The sequence below is a fragment of the Astyanax mexicanus genome, chromosome 2 (assembly GCF_023375975.1).
Source record: "Astyanax mexicanus isolate ESR-SI-001 chromosome 2, AstMex3_surface, whole genome shotgun sequence".
NCBI lineage: Eukaryota > Metazoa > Chordata > Actinopteri > Characiformes > Acestrorhamphidae > Astyanax > Astyanax mexicanus.
In genome coordinates this window covers 60,521,986-60,541,147 of record NC_064409.1, presented here as the reverse complement: position 1 = coordinate 60,541,147, position 19,162 = coordinate 60,521,986, and positions in this window count along the sequence as shown.

Below are 19,162 nucleotides of genomic sequence, written 5' to 3'. Positions count from 1 at the left end.
TTGGTAAAGTGGTAAATCAGGTGAGCTGCTGACGGAACTGAACATATACACATGCTGGCTGAGGAGCATCCAGGAGAAATCTGGAACTACACTTTATTCTTCAGCTTGGCTCACAGGATGTAACATACTTATTCCTAGTTACGTTTCACTGTATGTATGTTTATTTGCATCTGTTTAAATCATATGTGGTGCTTTTCTTTTTAGGTAAAAACACTCATATTGCTGAGATAAATTGATTAGTGTCATTTGTTTTGGTGCCTAAAACCTTTGCACAGTACTGTATGTGACCCAGATGTTGTTTAACATGCCTATATGCAATTCCATTATTTTGCCTCAAGATGAAATTTGCACATAACATTTGAGGAATCACCAAAAGAGGGAGAGCTCTGCATTATTGACAATAGTGACAACTCACAAAATGTCTGTATCATAGACTGTGTGTAGCTGGACAGAGCATTGTCTCTCAAAAGTGGAGCCACCACCGGTCGAGCGCCCCCTGCTGTTCGGTTGCAGAAAGCTACGTAACTCCACCCATCCCCATAGGTTTCAATGGCAAAACAGACAACTTTCAATCACGTTTTTTTTTTCCAATATACTACCTCCATTATTTAATTACAACAGATAGTGTAACCTCTGATTATATTGTAAAATTTTTATATCCCCACAGGATTCGTTTTTTAAAACGTTATTCAGCTCTATTCAAAAAGGTGTGGTTATTGTAAAAGGGCTGGGTTACACCTAGCCAATGACTGTATGGGTGGGACCATAGACTGTGTATAGCTCTGTGGAGGCAGCTCTCAGGGGCGGGGTTATTTAAATGAGTAGGCTGTCTCTCCACAGTCTTTCTCCCTCCTCTGGTCTCTACTGCGCAGACTCGGGTTTCAGGATCGCCAACATGGCGGAAGATTTTGGTTCATTTTCATTAAATGAATTGGAAAGGCAACACAGTCCCATCTTTTTTACAGTCTCTGCTTTGTATTAAAGCATAGTGGAGATACAGTATGCTGGTGGAGATTTGCTGCTCTCCAGTATCGACACCACCATATTCTCCTAAAGTTGGCCCATTTTCCAGTGTTGGTTTGGTTATGCTGGATTTTATCTCAAAGACAGAGAGAGCAGAGATTTGGAGATGGTTTGAGATTGATGGTATGTCAGTTCTATCTGCTATGTAGAGCCGTTTTAAAAATATGATGGGGAACAGGGGATAGGAGGTGTATATTAGCTGTTCTAATCCATGGCTGATTGTTGGCAAAACAGATAACACCCACAGCGGGAAATCCCACGCTAGATTATACAGCCCTTTCGCTCTTCATCGAGAGATTCGAGTGACAGGCCAGTTCTCTCCTCAGGCTCCGCCTCACTATCCAAGGGCTGGTTTTTGAAAGGTAAAAATTGAAAATGGCTGAGTCATCCATCATGTGATGGAGAGATGGAGTGAGAGAGGATGGGGAGTTTGTGTGTGTGAGCGAGCAAGAGAGAATATGAGAGACGGAAAGAGAGAGAGAGAGAGAGAGAGATGGTAGAGGGAAACAGATATCAGAGAGAGCGAGGGAGAGAGAGAGGCAGCTTGGCTGGGAGATGACAGTGGTGATGGATGATGTGGAGGGGCTGGCCTTTTCAGAGTAAGGTGCAGGGCTACTGTCTACACAGCCACTGGTGCTAAATCAACCCTGACTTCACCCGCACTTACCTGCACCCGTACTCTCATATTCACACACTCTCTCTCTTACATACTGGCTTATGTGCAGCGGCTGCTCTTCAGTGTATCCAGTGTCTCACTTCAGGAAGTTCAGGAGCCCTTCACTTCAGTGAAAACAGTGGACGTGGTTTAGAGCCTGTGTTTCAAACATAAGGCCTGAATGACCGGGATGCACATCTGCCCTGCTGCAAAATCTAGCAAACACTCTTCCTTCCAAAAATGAAAAAAAAAAAGCTATAATGTGTCCCTTCTTATTTGAACACAAGGTAGACTAATGCCAAGCTCAGACTATACAAAATCTTTGTCCCTCACAATGTTCACTATGTCAGATTAAGCAGTTATCTTTGTTTTGTGTCATACTCAGGGGACTGGCAACACTACACGTTAGTCACCGACCAAGTCATGACAATCAAGGCTACAGAAGCACTTTGCGTGATGGTAGCAATTTTTGCTCAGAAAAACAAAAAAAGGAGGGAAAAGCGACTGTGGGCTCGTTCCTGGGTGACCAAAATTGACATTACATGCTTTGTGTTACTTACTCCAGAAGGAACTTGAGGTATGGTAAAGATGTAGCTCCTTGGGTTTCAGTGCCTGGAAACAGAATATCTCATGGATGAAGTAGATTATTAGATGATTATTAGATTATTTTTCTGTTTCTCTGGTCCAGCAAACTGAAGGAGCACCGCGCCACTTTCTTTTTCCATGTTTACATCTGTGCGCCACAGAGCGATCTGTCTTCCTATTGGTCAGCGCCAGAGAACAAGTCGTGGAGCAGCATGTCAAACTAGCCGATAAAATACAAAAAATTCTAACATGCTAGTCTTTCCGTCGGACGCTCCAACGGCGACACTCACGTCAAATTACTGCTCTTTGACTGTGTCACACTACACGGACCTTTGTTGCACATGACACTGAAATTCGTATCAGATGCACGCAATTTCCCAGCGCCGACAAAATCGGGTCAAAATCGGGCTAAAATCACGTAGTCTGATCTGGGGATAAGTGTTGCTAATGTCATCAGGCCTCCCCAGATATATTCTCAGCCATGTCCAAAACGTGAAATCAGCAATTGAGCTCTTCATAACAGCATGAATCGAAAATGTATATACTTTAGATTACACATTTAGGAGGGTGGTCAAAGGGATAGTTGGATGTAAGGTAAAGCAACCAAAAGCATGTCAGCCAGCTGTATGTTTGGAAATCTGCGCTAGACATGCAATTGAAAACAATGTGTTTGAAAGCATACCTGTCTTGATAAAGTGACAATTTTGCTGTATTTACTTTATCGCTATTGCACCAGACAGCTCTGACCATTCAGAGGAGACCATGACCAGTCAGAGAGCTCATGTGGCATGTTAAAGTACATGTATTACCTGTAATACAATATATTTTCTATTATTTTTAGCTCTTATGACATATTATGATTTGAAATGCCAGTCAAAAGTTTGCAGACACAGCTTCTCATTCTTTTTGTCTTTTTTTTTTTTTTGTAAATTCAATATTAAAGTCATTAAAGCTATAAGTACATGTGGAATTATTTTGTAAACCAAAAATGTTTAAAAAAAACAGAATATGTTTAGAATATAGTTTAGATTCTTCTACATTCCACATTTATCTTTGAGAACAGATCTGCACACTGTTGGTATTTTAATCTCAGTGTCTTTATCCCAAATCCCCATTTCATTTTGGGTTTAGGTCAGGGGATTGTGGAGGACAAACACTTTTTAACTTCAAATGTGTCCCTTAACTGGAATAATAAAAATTGGAAATAAAAAAAAGGAAAAAAATTTAATACCAAGGTGTGTCCAAACTTTTGACTGGTATTGTAAGGTAAAATGGATTTTCTCCTCAGGAAAGTGCAACATCTAACAATACTATGCAAAAAAGGAATGAAGCACAGTTATTTGTATATTCACAAGAGTGAGTGTTTGAGCGAGTGTTTCAGCCATAGAATGTCCTGCAAGACTTATTGACATTCCAGTGTGACTGAGGTTTAACGGAGTATGAACGGCTGTGTAATTGGCATGCTTCGCTGAGGCGTAATTTTGCTTGTCAGGGAGATTGACATTTATTAAATTTCACTAACACTTTAGACGCAGCTCTTCTCTTGAACAATGTAGAGTGGCGAGACAAGAAATTAGCCTGGCCCGATAAATTGGGTGCTAACAAGATGAACAATGTGAACAAAAGAATAATGTGATTCAGAATGCTTCAACTGAAACAGGTGATGAATGCTACTTCACTGTTTTCTTAGGCTGCTGCAGAAAATACAAACGAGTCTGCTATGGCCAAGTTAACCTTTTAAACTGGTGGATTCCTTTTAGAGTATGTGTATAGTGGTTATTGAAGTACTAGAATAAAAAATAACAATCCCATAATAAACCTAACCTCATAAGATTTTATCTTACATTTATTTTTTAGGCATAGTATATTCTAAAACTGAAAAGTGAGAAATAAAGTGAGGAACTGACAGACTTATTATGCGTGAAGAATATTTGTTTTTGTTTCATCAGAAAAAGGAAATTTTGAGCTCACTGATCCATGAATTTATCATCAGGAACAATTTCAAGTTCCAGAATGTACCTCTCTTTTAAATACTTTTAAATTGCAAGCTAAGTGGGTCTAATTGACATTTTAATTGTCTCACATTCTGCTTATCACTCTGTTAAGTGACATTTAGGTGAAAAATAAAGTTCACAATTTGACATTCCCAACACATCGGTTACCACACAAAGAATTGTGCTGTTTATGATTTTTTTTTTTGTTTGCTACTTCTAAACATGCCATCAATTTGTGATTATTTGTTAACACATTTAAGAGAGGCGAGAGAACTCAGTGTGTCAGGCCAACCACTTCCTGTTTGCCTGCCATGAACTCTGTTTCAGTGACTGAGAACTACACTACCCAGAATTCCACTGTGCTCTGTCCTCTGGACTCTTCCAGTCACGTGCCACTGCGTCTCACAAACTCTCCGTCATACTAATTAGTCTAAATGTTCTCACCAGTGCTTCCCTGTATAAATACCCCTCATTTCCTGTTCTCTGTGCCCTTGCATTCTCTTTATCTTCTCTGCCTTTTGTGTATGACCTCTGCCTGCTTCTTTACTGACTACTGATTTAGATTAGCCCCTCTGTTAGTCATTGTGATCTGTCTATCTAGTCAGGAAGGAAAGATGAGTTAAAAGAGTTAAAAGATTAACAAGGTACAGTATGCACAAAAAATAAACAGTTTAAAGAATAAAGGTTTAAACTTGACAACAATGATAAGGTACTACTAAAAGTGTTGTCGTAGTATATCTCAATTCGTGGAAATTTCCTGCAGGATCAATTCTACAGAGCTGAGGATCAACTTTGCGCATTTGAATGTTCCATGAATGAACATCCCGAACCTTATTCACCTAATTCAACAAATTCAGTTTAATGTTCTAAACTCATCTGCCACTTTCAGTTATTGCTCAACTGTTTTCATTGGTTGTAACTCGAACAAGAGCGACAATTTGAAAACAAATAAATAAAACACAAAGCGTAAAATTTGGGACAATGAATATTCATGTCCTTGTGTGCTCTAACAAGCCAAGCGAAATGACTTTGCTCCGTCTCCAGACATGTACTCTGGTCCTTTTGTGCGCTAACCGTTTTTGCCTGATTGCTTTTTCCGTTTATGAATGGTTTGTTTGCGGAGAGCCTGGCATCCGGTTAAAGCCACAGCTTAATCCTCTGCTATGGAGAGGGGGAGGAAGGAAACAATGCGTACTGTATGTGGCATAACCTCCCTTTAGTGTTCGATTCCGTATTCACTCTCAAAATGGCTTCTCCATGGACTATTTCACTGTCATAATCTCATGGATTTGCTTCAGAAATAGAAGACAATGGTGGCTTGGTGAACACCCAAAGACATAAACATGCGGGCCTTAAGACTCAAAGCCGAAGCTCTTTATAGAAATGGGGGAAAAAAGGGCTACAAGTTTCTTTTAGAGGAAAATCATAAGCACTTTCTGAAAACACTCATAATGAAGCATGAAGTTCGATCAGGGTGGCAGAAACAAACGAGCCGGCGGGTGCAGCAGAGCAGCAAAGAAATGAGCCTTCTCTTACTGGCTACTTGACTTCACTGCTTGACCCACATTGACCTACAGTAACTATTTAGAAAGGCCTTCTACTGTAGATTGTGGTCTTACTGATTGAGTAAGCACCTGCAGTTTGAAGGTTATCTGTTTCAATCTGCAGGAGCTCTGTATTCTCTGTATTTTTTTATAAGCATTTGAAATATGTGAATATGACATTTTGGGCATTCCTGCAACAGCGACAGTAAAATGGGAGAAGATGTACTAGAGAGGGAGATGAAATCTGACACGCAGACGCTTCGGCTGCTTCTCCTGAAATGCGCTGTGTGAGCGAGCACAAATTTGCGCTGCTAAAATATTTTTCAACATTCAGTTCTCTTTAGTCAAACTAAGAAGCTAAGAATGACAGGCCACCATTGTGGAGAGCATGAGCACGGAAGGTGTGCCCTTATGCTCATTGCTACCTTATACCCCGTCAACAGTCTATTTTCACCTTGCGCCCGCGTCTTTAAAGTAGCAACAGAGTTTAGGAATAAATCTACACTGATAGGGTGGTGGTCTGGAAGTGAGGTGTGTTCATGGTAAATATCTAGTGTGTTGCTATTTCAGCGGCAGACAACACAGGTGCGCCACTGATTGAAATGAACCTAGACTTGTAACTCAACAATAAACAGAATAAACAATAAAATAACATTGCTCTTCCCTTAAATGAGCTGCTGGTGTACCTTTACAGTGTGAATGCTCAGTGTCTTCAGCTGAGATGCACAAAGCACCGCGCTGTTAAGATACGAACATGCCAAAGTCTCAAAGCACTTCTTCTTAAAGGGAATGACGCCAGGCATACTGATTGGTTGGTTTCACGTTACGCCTAAAATACACCCATGAATAATGACGAGAATTAGGACATGCCTTTTGAGTGTTTAGAGCCGAGCAAGGCGCATTTATTGTGACCTTAACGATCCGCATATGATCGGTGTGCTATAGATCTCTAAAGAGGGCCCAAGAAGTATGAAGATCAGTTAATGCTTGTTAGTGAGTGTAGAGTTGCAAAACCGGTAAGTGAACCCTTTGGATTGACATGGATTTGTGATTGACGTACAGTATATGTATAAAAAAAAGTGGTTGGGTCAACCAGAGGAGGATGGGTTCCTCTTACTGAGTCCTGGTTCCTCCTAAGGTTTCTTCCTTTTTTCTTTTGCCACTGTTGGCACCATCAGTGTGGTATCTCTCGAAAGCTGCTTTGTGGAAACATCTATTGTTAAAAGTGCTATATATGTAAAACTGAATTGAAATAAATAAAATGTGGTCATAATTATTGTTGCCCATATATAATTTTTTTCCTGCTTGTGATTATTTGGGATGAGACTAAAGAAAGGAGAGAAAAGCTGACTTCTCCTTGTTGTAAGTAGTAATAGGCCATTACTCCAACTAATCATACTAATACATTCATAACAATGGCGCTGTTAACATTATCTGATTATCTGGCTGCTTTAGCAGGGTCTGCTTTCTTCTAGGGTGAAATCTCTTTAAATTATAATATACATACTATATGCAGCATTGCATGAATCAAAACAAGTATCTCTATTTTTCTCCATTTATAGTGTTGTATCATTGTTTAAACTGGCAGAGGCATGGAACTGAGGTGCCTAAAAGGGAAATTCTGTGCACAGAAGTGCCGGCAGAAACATCTTATCTGTTAAAGGCTCTTCCTGTTTGCAATACCTGAATTACTTTCTTGAATGTATCTATTTTAGCTTTATTCTATGTTAACTTGCTCTGTGAATTAAAACGCTACAGTTCAAAAGTTAGCATTTATTTAGTTTTCACTTGAAAGCTGAGCATTGTAAAGACTTATAGCAGCAGCAATGGAGTCTCTCAAACAGAGGCAGTGGTACCAATGAGCCTTTATATACGGGAGTTTCCCGCCTTTACAGTGGGACATACCACTCTTGAAACTAGGGCAGGGGGGTATTATAGTGGTGTCTTGTTTGATTCTGCAGTAATTTTGTTAGGTAAATCTTTTGTGTATGTTTCAATATGTATATTGCGTGTCAGTGTTTCTATATTATTTGAGGTAGAGTCTACATGTTGATTATAATAGAGGATTGAGTTAATTAGTCTTGTTTAGTTGGACTGACCTAGAGGAGGGGCTAGTGCTTAATAAGAAGGAAGGTCCTAGAGCCAGGTCAGGCCTCCCCAGCTTTTCCTTTCCAAAATGTGCCACCGGAAATGTGCTGCTGAGGGATGAGAGGACCATTTGAGCGAAGCTGTCCATTCACTTCCATTCATTTTGGGGGGGGGGTCTTTGAACCAATAATAAATGTAGAAGCACTTTACTCACCCAAATGAACCGTTTTTAGGAGAGAAATCTGTGTAGATTAACATCCAGCACTCGTTTGACTTAAAAAATAATGTGCCTTGTAATCTGATGTGCTTTATGTATGAAAACACACCAGAAAATAGACTTTTATTGATACTGCACATTATACAGTGTGCTTTATAGCATAAAAATGCATGGAATTCAGAACTGTCTTTTCTTGACAGTCTAAGAAAAACATGCATGTTCAACTCATTTGACATTTCACTGAATTTCATATTTACTCTGCACAGCATTTGACTTTCCCCATAAACTGAAAAAGATGACTATTTTAAAGAGCATCATTAAAGACCACCAGAAAATGGAAATATTTCCCCCTGCAGAATCAAATGGAATCCCTTTAATGGTGTTTTTTACTAAGCCAAGCTCAAAAAGCTTGTAAGGATATAAATTTAATACCCATGGCTGAATCCTGGCCTCTCGCTTGTGTTTATATATGTTTAATTTGCAGAGCGTTATGCAACTTTGTGAAGATTCAGTCCAGAAATTAAAATATGCATCATCACTTTGTGCCCTGACCTTCCAATCAGTGAGGCATGAAGAGGCTTTTTGGCGCCTCAGTCCATGTTTACATGGTCCAGAAACTTTAACTGGAGCAATGTAGTATTTTTAATAGCTCTAAGTTAAACAGCATGAGTCTAAGCAAAACAGCATGAATAATTCAGACTCCAAAACACGCACAACACGGAAAGACAACATGTTTCAATCATTAGCTAAAGGAAAGAAAACATATGGCTCAAATCCATTTTACCTTGTCCAGAAAACGAGCCTCCACTAAAGGCACACACACCCTTATGAAACATAAATGATTTTTTTTCTCAATCTAACTCCAAGGTTATCTCAGCAGTGCTCAAAACCAATGCTCCATAGAGCTACTGTTTCACAACACTGTGGAGGAAATGAAAGAGATGCAATCAGCTCTGCCACTGGATCACAGTGAGAATGCTCATAGTGTTTCTGTCACCCTGCAGTATGGTGCCTGTTTCCTTTGATGCTTCTGCTGTGAAATATGTCCAGATGGATGTAAATAAAACTTGTGGTGGGAGCTAGTTCACTGAATTTCCCACATATACACTGCCCAGACAAAAAAAAAGGTCACACACTCTAATATTTAGTTGGGCACGCCTTTAGCTTTGTTTGATGGACGCATTCACTGTAACACTGTTTCTGCAATGTCACAAAATTTACTTCAATCCAGTGTTGCATTCATTTTTCACCAAGATCTTGTAGCATTGATGATGGTAGAGTCGGACCACTGCTCAAAGTCTTCTTCAGAACATCCCAAAGATTATCAATGGGGTTAAGATCTGGACTCTGTGGTGAACTCTCAATCCATCCCAATCCCTGAATCACTGTTTCACATTGTCATCTTGGAATATGCTCATGTCATCAGGGAAGAAAAAATCCATTGATGGAATAACCTGGTCTATATTCAGTATATTCAGGTAGTCAGCTGACCTCATTCTTTCAGCACATACTGTTGCTGAACCTAGACCTGCAGACCAACTGCAGCAATTAACCCCAGTTCATTTACTTACTTAAATCCAAGTGGCAACTTTTTTTGGCCAAAGAGTGTAATAAAATAATAATAATAATAATAATAATAATAATAATAATAATAATAATAATAATAATAATAATAATAATAATAAAACATAGTTTTTTCAGTAATAAGGTATTTTTGTATTATCATGCCGTCTTAAAAATAGAGGTACACTCCAGCACTTATTGAGCAATGCCATAGAAAAAAAATCACCTTTGGTTCCATACACTGTAAACCCACAAATAGTTTGAACTTAAATAAATTACCTTTGTTTTTATGTTGCCATTTGTAGCTTCTTTCTATTGGCTTTTTCTTTTCTATTTGCATATTACGTGTCTCCCTCAGTTTGTTTCCCTGGCCTTTATGTGTTGGCTGTGTTGGCAGTCTAATTATATTCTGTCTATTTCAAAAAGAAGGCTAAATACACATGTGTTTTATTTACCTGACCATGATAATATAAGTTGAATGTTTGTGCAAAACAATTGAGTTAACCAAAAAAAAAAAAAAACAATTAAATAAATTACAATTCATGTGACAAAGGAATACATGTTTTGAATATAAATAATTAAAGTTTTAAGAAACAAAAATTAAAGCAACAAATTGCCTCTATTGCTCTATTACTTATTTAGGTTAATTCAACTCAAATTTAGCTTATGGTATAGAGAAGGCAATAATTCTAACCGACATGGTGTTTCCATGTATTTTACAAAACTGAGTACACCCCTCATTTTTCTACAAATATTGTATTATGTATTTTAATTTTTAATTTAGAAATTAACCTTGGACATAACTAGACAGTGTACATCTTAGTTACAAGTTTAGCAGCATGAATTTTACTATCTGCTGAAAATCAATTAACACACAGCCCAAATTAAGGTCCTAAGAGCACAGTCCAATTTGTCCAAATTGTGCCTATAGTGTCAACCACCATCTTCCTCAACCATATTGGGCATGATATTCACCAGAGCTGCACAAGCAGCTACTGGAATCCTCTTCCACTCCACCACTCCTCCAGACCTTGCGCTCCACCACCTTCCATTTGAGGATGCCCCACAGGTGCTCAATTGTTTTTTTTTTTAGGTCTGGAGATATACTTGACCAGCAAAGTGGTTGTCATCTTGGGATTGTTGTCATGTTGGAAAACCATGCAGCCATGCACCCAACAATTTAAAGCTTTAATGATTGCAACCATTTGATTACTGTACAAGAGATTTTTTTTTTTCAGAGCATATTTGAGTATTGTTTCATTTTCTGTTTCATTTTCTTTTTGAATTCTGTTAATTGGCCTAATATTTATTTGCATGGGCTTTAAGCAACAGTTTCGTGGCACTGCTCCAACGAACCATTTTTGGAGCTTTTATTTTAAGAATGTGAGTCACATCACTGTAATGTCTGAGCTAAATGATGTACAGTATGTGAGCTGTCTGAGGGAAGCAGATGGTGCTTTAGACTGGCAGGAAACAGTTCGTCCTAATTAACCTTTCTTTTGGGAGGAATCATTAATGCCAGCGGAGCGATGTCACCAGAGATTGAGAGCAAGAGTCCAGAGCAGCCAAGGTTGAGAGTAACAGCACAGAGATAAACTGTGGAGAGGGAGGAAGAGAGAGGAGAGGAGGGAGAAAGGGAGACCCCTCTGCCATGACAGTTGACATGACAGAATTGAGGTTAGTGTAGCTGTCAAAACTGCAGTCGTTCAGATTTTTTTTTTTTCTCACTACAGCACTCTTACTGTGGGCTAGAACTGCTTGAAGGTTTATAACTATCTTCATCATATTGAGCTTTGAGATCAGATAATTTATCTGTATGATAATTACAGTACCACTTTAAAATAAGGCTCCTTTACAAAGGATTTACAAATAATCTATCAAGGATTTTACTAATGGTTAATAATTAAGTTGTAAATACTTTATGAACCATTAATAAGTTGTTACAACACATAAAATGTATCCTACTGTTTTTTAAACTGATGAAACAGACAAATAAAAAAAAAGCATTTAGAAATATCTGATGTCTGATCTTTAACAGTATAAATAAATGTGAAATCACTATTTGGCAAACAGGCCACTGTTGTCCTTTTTATGTATGTGTTGTAACTGCTTATTGATGTTTTATAAAGTATTTACAACCTAATTAATAACATTACTAAACTCCTTTCTTAAACTATTTATGAACACCTTATAAAGGAGCCTTATTTTAAAGTGGTACCCCTCTCGGTAACACGTTCTATGAATGTCATGTCTATTAAACTCTTTAAACATACTCATAACACATTATAATGCATTCATACAGCGTTATAAACATGGCTATGAATATTTATTGAAAATGTATAACACATTATAGCCATGGCTTTTTTATATATACATTATTAATTGTGACCATAACAAATCAGTTTATAAGATGTTTTACGTCAATACCAAGCACCTCAACAAATGTGCCTTATCAAAGCATGCTATAATTGCCTTTAATCATGCATGAATTACACTTATGTATTATAATATCTTATATTAATTAATGTGCCGTTTTACACTTTAAGTAAAGTTAGAGCTGAATATTATGAGAATATTAATATTAATATATATATATTAATAGTGACAGATATATAATATTTTAATCCAGATGTACAACATGCTACAAGCACAGTATGTATGACCATGTTTATAGTGTCTTATGAATGCATTATAATCAGTTCTGAGAGTCTAATAGGCACAACATTCATATAAAGTGTTACCAACTTTTCTTATCTTTCTGAAAGATAGAGTTTGCAGGGGGTGTCAATGCCTCATATCAAAAGAAACAATCATTTAAACTCAAGTTAGACACACAAACTGGTATAAATATAAATAACTGGTGCACATCTTTACAAACCTTTACATTTTTTTTTTACAAATGTTTAGGGACCCTGTAACTCTTTAAACTTCCCTAAAAAGTGCTACTGACCACAGATCTGATAAGAGACCACTTAAAAATGATGAGCTTCTTAGTTTTTACCAAATTGCCAAATTGAAAACCTCTGGAATATAATCAAGAGGAAGATGGATGATCACAAGCCATCAAACCAAGCTGAACTGCTTGGATTTTTTTTTGCACCAAGAGTGGCATAAAGTTATCCAAAAGCAGTGTATAAGACTGGTGGAGGAGAACATGCCAAGATGCTTGACAACTGTAATAAAAAACAGGGTTATTCCACCAAATATTGATTTCTGAACTCTTAAAACTTTAAGAATATGAACTTGATTTCTTTGCATTATTTGAGGTCTGAAAGCTCTGCATCTTTTTTTTTTGTTTCAGACATTTCTCTTTTCTCTTTTCTGTAAATAAATGCTCTAAATGACAATATTTTTATTTGGAATTTGGGAGAAATGTTGTCTGTAGTTTATAAAATAAAACAATAATGTTCATTTTACTCAAACATATACCTATAAATAGCAAAATCAGAGAAACTGATTTAGAAACTGAGGAGGTCTCTTATTTTTCTTTCCAGAGCTATATATATATATATATATGTCCACTGACCTGTATCTCTTAGAACTATGTCAGGTCCCAGATCTACAGTATGTTTAAAAACTCCAGCAGCACTGCTGTGCCTGATTCTTTGTTGTAGCACAAACACACACATTAATACGCCACCACTATACAACTGTCACTTCAGTTCTGAAAATGACCCACAACAGAAATGATACCTGCTCTGTGGTGGTCCTGTGGGGTCCTGACCATTGAAGAACAGGGTAAAAGGAGAAGAGTATGAAAAGTATGCAGAGAAACAGAAGGAGTACAGTAGTAATGTTATGCTTGATAGGTGTACGGACATGCAGCATGGTTTTCTCACAAAAGAAAGGCGGCAGCTGTAGGGAACACCCTCTGTTGCTCGTAAGTCATTAACAGCACATCATTAGTCCCCCTCCTAAACACCTGCAGAAACAGGTGCTGCACCGTGGCCGGCTGCAGGAAGGAACAAGACAGAATTAAATAAATAAAAAAAAAGAAAGAAAAATGGAGGAGGGAGGCATGCTTCCTTTCCCCTTATTCACCCTTCCCTTCCTACAGTTGTTTCCACTTATGGTTCATCCTCTCACTCACGATATTGCACTTAAAATACTCGACATCAGTGCCGTAACATATTTACACACACATCATTCATACATGCTGATTTGAATTTCTGACTGAATACGTTTCTTATAGTTATGTCAGTCATACTGAGCGGATATCACTCTTCATTTGCATGATGGAAACAATCCCATGCCTGTCCATGCTGTACCCACAGCACCCAATTTGTTTTTATACAGATGGATGTTTTATAGTCTATTTTATTGAATTTATTTATTTAAAATACATTGAATGTATGTCAATGTTTATACAGTAGGTGTGGTGTTCACAGCTGGATCAGGATTAGCATAAACCTTCTAAGACCAGAACTCTTGCATTTTTATTTGCTATTTGACCTAATTGACACCTAAATTAAATTGTTCATTTAAATTTCTGAACAAAATCAAAACTGTAACATGTTAAGCTCTAAACTCTTCTGCCACCGCTAGTTGACAGTATAATGGCCTCATAAGAGGACACCAGGCCCTTGTAGAGATTAATTTAGTGTTGTGGTCTAAAAAACCCAAGATTTGATGTCATAGTGGGTAAAACCACATTTTAATACTTTTTAAAACAAATTTAAACTTAATTTAAGCTTATTGTTCATTTTACCCCACCTGTTGCCTCACTGGGTGGCTTGGGAATGGCCACACCTGTATAAGTTGTAAGGTGTTCTCTGGTGAGTGAGATTGATTCCTGACCAATTTGTTAATGGCAAGACAATATGAATTATCAGAGTTTGAACTGTTAAGGCCTGATAGTTAGGATATTCCATTTCAGAATGTATTATATGTTCCATATTATATATTCCATAGTCAACAGAGCAGTGGGTGCTAATGATCGTGGCCGGCAATATCTGGCTATAACTGTTCATATAAACAGACAACCAATTTGTTATGTGGCATACCGGTGTATAACATAGCAATTTAAACATTATGCCATGTCAATATTAAATCTGCCATCTCTATTTGACTCTACCCTATTGACATATTTGGATTTTTTCAGTGTAAACTATATAGAAAAAAAGCAAAGCACATCAATACACTTACACAATCCAATACACTTATTTATACACTATTTTTTTCTCTTTTTAATGACCTTGTCTACTTAACTTCAAACCAAAGTGTCTTATCAGTGGAAATTCTCTGCTTGAGATATGAGTAAGATTAATTAGAGTAAAAGGACAACGCAATTTTGTTATTGCTGATGATTACTAATGGGGAGAAAGTACAGAACGAACAGAACTGCTCATTTAGAATATTTGTTGGAGAAAAGAGGCAATGGCCAAATTGGTACGAAAAACAGCAGAGCTGTTGTCGCCAATTAGTTAAAAGGACATTCATAACAGAAGGCCAGATGGGAGACATTATTAATACACTCACCCCTGCAAGATCATAGCAACTGATAAAATAATTCTCGCTCCAATAAAGAATAAAGAAAATCATTTAAGAATCATTTAAGCACCAATAAATTGGTAGTTTACCAGGGATCAAATTGTGAAAGCATGTTTACAAACATATTTTATGAAAAATTAAAAATCAGTACTGTGGTAGTGCTTAGAACATGATTTGGTTTCAGACATGCTTCTACTGACCCAGGACTCGATTTGAGACTTGCCTGACTAGGACTCATCTTTAGACTTGCTACTGTTTTGAACTTGGTCTGAAACGTGCTTTTGCTGATGCAGGACTCGATTTGAGAGCTTGTACTGAATTTGGACCCTACTTGAGACTGCTTTGATTAAATTGGGACTTGACTTAAGCCTTGTAGTAACTAAGAACTAACTTAGTACCAGACTTGAGACTCAGGACTTGTCTTTACTCAAGACTCAACTTAAGACTTGATTGTACTGATTGGGACTTGTCTTTAGTCCTTCTTTTACTGAATTGTCACTCAAGACTCTTTTATCCTGACTTAGTAAAAGTCATAAGACTCTTGAATCAGGAATCAACTTAAGACTTGCTTGTACTGATTCTGGACTTGACTTGAGACTTGCTTGTACAGACTGAGGACTCAAGACTCGGGTTGACTTGTGTTGACTCAACTTGAGACTTTCTTGTACAGACTGAGGACTCAAGACTCGGGTTGACTTGTGTTGACTCAACTTGAGACTTGCTTGTACTGACTTAGGACTTAAGACTCCTTTATACTGACTTAGTACCAGACTTGCAACTCAGGACTTGCTTGTACTGATTTGAGACTTGACTTTGGACTTGCTTGTATGACTTGGGACTCAAGAGTCGAGTTGACTTGTGTTGACTCTGGGAATCAACTTGAGACTTGGCTTTTACTGATGCGGGTCTTGGCTTGAGACTTGCTTGTACTGACTTAGGACTTAAGACTCCTTATACTGACTTAGTACCAGACTTGCAACTCAGGACTTGCTTGTACTTGCTTGTACTGGTCTCAATAAGAGACTTGTGTTTACTGACTCAGGGAATCGACTTAAGACTTGCTTATACCAAGTTGAGACCTGGACAGACTCGGGACATAACTTAAGCCTCTAGTCTATGCTGTAGTCACTGGTGGGTGAATTCCCACTCCAATATTCAACAGTCAAGGAGAGAAATCAAGCTGTGCAAGCTGTTAGTTTTTATTTTAGCCCCTTTGTACCTGGGATCACGCTGTAAAAACTTATTTACAAGAACATTTATATAGAGAAATTGAAATGAAATACCTGAAGACATTAAAACTTAATGTTAAAGAAACTGTCTTCTACTCAGTAGTACTTCGATAGTGCTTAGCTCATAGCAAAAGGTTAGAAAGTGCAGACCTGCATCTCTCTGGTGCAAAGTTCAATAACAGAGGTATCAACTGTGCCATGGGGAAAAGAGCTTGTGCCCACTGGCCACAATGCCACAAACCATACTTTGGCCAGTCAAGAGAATCAAAACATTTGCACATCAGAGAAAACAGCTCGGGGGTCTTTGTGGGCACTCACTATAAAGTGTCTATCCATGCACTAAACCATGCCTTCAGAGTGCAGACTGTACAGTGACTAAGCTTTTTTTCCACCACAGTGATTTTACACCTAGCTACCAGACAGGAAAAAAGCAGGTCTGTGTTTCAGGGAAATGAACCCTGAAATTGATGAGTTTTTTTTTTTTTTTTTCTTTAAAGCTAGGCTGGATTACTATACACCTTCTCATGTTTTGAAATACTATGATATACCATAGGTTAGCACAAGTTCATTGTCAGACGTATTTGGGACTTGATGTTTGGGGCAACAGGCTCAACTGATTTCTTGTACTGACTCAACTCAACATGACTACTGCCAACTCGTAACTTGATCTGGGACTTGCTTGTCCGGACTCGGGGCTTGACTTCAGACTTCAAAAAGACTTGTACTGACTTGGATCTAGAGATGAGACTTACTTGTACTGAATATGGATTCAAGACTCCCTTGTACTGACTTGGAACTAGAGACTCACTTGTACTAACTAACTAACTTCCTTGACTGCAATTCTGGAGTTACCTGGAGACTTGCTTATATTGACTTCAGACATGCTTGTAGTCATTTGAGACTCTCTTGTACTGACTCAGATATTGACTTGAGACCTGCCTGCACTGACTTAGACTCAACTTTAGTCCCAGGTCAATACAAGCAAGTCTAAACTTGAGACTTGTCCTGATTTTGGACTCAACTTGGGACTTGCTTGTACTGACTTGGGACTGAACTTTAGGGACTCATCTTAATGCTTGCTTGTACTGACTTGGAACTAAACTTAAGACTTGTACTGACTTGGGACTGAACTTGAGACTTGAGACTTGTCAAGCACTTTGAATGACCGTTGTGTATGAAAGGTGCTATATAAATAAACTTGCCTTGCCTTGCCTTGTCCTGACTCATGACTCAGCTTGAGACTTGCTTGTACTGACTTAGGACTAAATTTGAGACTCAGGACTCAGCTTAAGAAAATTTCACCCCTTGCCTGTGCCACTTAGTCCAACCACTTTGTCCTACTCCTCCCTAATGCACGTTCACATAGGGGACATTCTTGTCCCACCAACAACCTGGTAATAAAGTTCTTCATTTATTATTTATTTTGGTGATGGAAAAGGTTCTTGAAGGGTTGTCCCAATTATTAAGAGAAGGATTTTTACCACTTGCACTTGCACCTTTGGTGTCATTCGCAAATGAGAAATAGCTTTGGGCCTCTTTAGAAATATCATATATAAACCTTAAGACTTTAAAGTTAAGGCAGAATTATTAGATATACAACCAAGCTAACACAGTGAAGCACGTAAAGGAATAAACAAAGTGGTTACAAGAGTGGAAAGAAAATGTTCCATACCAAAAAAAAAAAAAACGCCTTAAACTGTATTTAGTCATATGTATGGGTTTCTGCATTCGATGCCACCATCCCGACATTGTGTGCACAAGGCTTAATTTATTTGTTTGTTGTGAATAAGTATCAAAACGCAAAGTATTCTTTTCCTGAACAACAGAGACAACAACAAAAACTCACACAGCTAATAAACGCATTGAAATTCTGCAACTGTACCTTCTGCTTAAGTGCCTCCTTGGCAGATGCAGCCTTCAGTGAATTACAATAAATTCTTCTGACTCTCTCTCTTTCTCTCTCTATGAGTGTGTGTAAAGCAGCATTTTCAGGATAAATGTCATGGTTTAGGTTTACGTCCAAAAAATAAAGATTTATTGTCTTGTTTTCCTCTTGAACAGCACTCACTCTTTTTATATTTATCTGTAAATGAATTCTGTAACTTAAAATGTTTGACTGTCTTTCTAAACTATTTTAAACCAGTTACTTTAAGATGTCCCCACGGCTGACAACAATGTGCAAATGCACACACAGCTTGTGTAATCCCAGTAGTCTGCAGGACATAAACAGGAATCTTTAAGCATCATGCCTTATGCCAGGTGCCAGTCTAGAAGAGTATAAAGTCCAACCAGCGTTCAGCTATGGAGCAGTGGAACTGTGTTCTCTGACATCATGGTCCTCCATGTAGTACTTCTAGGATGGGTTGTGGAGTTGGGGATGAGTATGGGCATCCATTCTTCCAAAAGTCGGAAATCTAGTAGAGAAAGGCACTCCAATTAAAAAAAGTGCAAAAAGCACCAAAAAAGTTTTTTTTTTTTTTAATACCACTGAATTCTAAAGCAACATTGAATGAGCTGGTGTAGGATTTGCACTTTCTAGTACTGATGTGTGATTGATTTTAATCCATCCTACCTTACTGTATATAGGTTAAGAGCTCATAAGGGAGCTCCCTGCCCTTTTCTGATTGTTGGGGCTTTAAAAGGGTTTTATGTTGTGTTGTAGGGGTGATGTATGTAAAGTATATGTGTGTTAATACTGTATTTGTTGTTTATCTTCACACTAAGAAAAATAAGTACAGATTTGTACTTAACAGAGTACAAAGCTTGTCGCTGGG